Here is a 1,160-nt window from a genome sequence, read left to right on the forward strand (position 1 = left end):
CATCTCCTCTTCCTCATCTTCCTCCTCCTCCTCTTCCTCCTCCCCCTCCTCCTCCTCTTCCTCCGCCTCCTCGTCCTCCTCCATCCATACTCCTCCTCTTCCTCATCTTCCTCCTGCTGCTCTTCCTCACCCTCCAACTTCTCCTCTTCCTCCTCTACTTCCTCCTCCTCCACTTCCTCCCCCTCCTCCTCTTCCTCCTCCTTCCATCCTCCTCCTCTTCCTCTTCCTCCTCTTCCCCCTCCTCGTCTTTCTCTTCCTCCTCAGCCCCATCCTCCTGCTCCTCTTCCTCCTCCTCACCCTCCAACGTGTCCTCCATACAGTGGCTTGTCAAAAAAGAAATCACATTTGCCGTTGCCTCATGCAATCGTGTTTTTCCATCTTTCCACAACCAAATCATTTCCCATCTTGTTATTTTTTCTTTGTCTGTTTCCCTCTATCCTTTTCATCTGCCTGTTGAGGAGCAGGGAAGCCAACAAGGGGGCACAAAGGGGTTAGTTGTCCCGGCGGGCCCAGGGAGATGGGGGGCCCAGAATTGGGTCCTCATTTCATTGAATGTATTGGGTGGGGGGCCCTTTCAGAGGACTTTGTCCTGGGCCCAGCCAAAGCTGTCCTCTGCCTGCTGAGTGGTCTTTATTGGGCCGGCTTGCTGATCGGCTGGCTGAGACAGGCTCAGCCAGCAGGGCTGGACTGGTAAGCTGGCACTCAGGGCATTTTCACGGTGGGCTGGCAGTCACCAGTGGCCGATGCCGTTGTTGTGGTGGTTGTTTTCCTGCCTGGGGATCGGCCCACAATTTAGAGGGGGAGGTCCATTGTTCCTTCCATCGTCAATTTAGATTCATTCATTCTGCATTCAGCCAGTCAAGATATAGCATGACAATGGCCAGTGTATGTGTTGTTGGGGGCCTGTCTATGCCAAAAATGCTCGGGCCATTTTTCGGTCCCAGTCCATCCCTGTCAACCACCGAGTGGGAGCGAGCGCGTAGCCGTGATAAGGGGAGCGAGCGCGTAGCCGTGATAAGGGTAGCGAGCGCGTAGCCGTGATAAGGGTAGCGAGCGCGTAGCCGTGATAAGGGTAGCGAAATGAAAAAAAAAAAAAAAAGAATGGAAAGAGCGATAATCCCACAGACGAGGGCTTTTTTTCTGTTGGCTGCGTTTGAAAA

The sequence above is a fragment of the Engraulis encrasicolus genome, chromosome 2, assembly GCF_034702125.1.
Source record: "Engraulis encrasicolus isolate BLACKSEA-1 chromosome 2, IST_EnEncr_1.0, whole genome shotgun sequence".
NCBI lineage: Eukaryota > Metazoa > Chordata > Actinopteri > Clupeiformes > Engraulidae > Engraulis > Engraulis encrasicolus.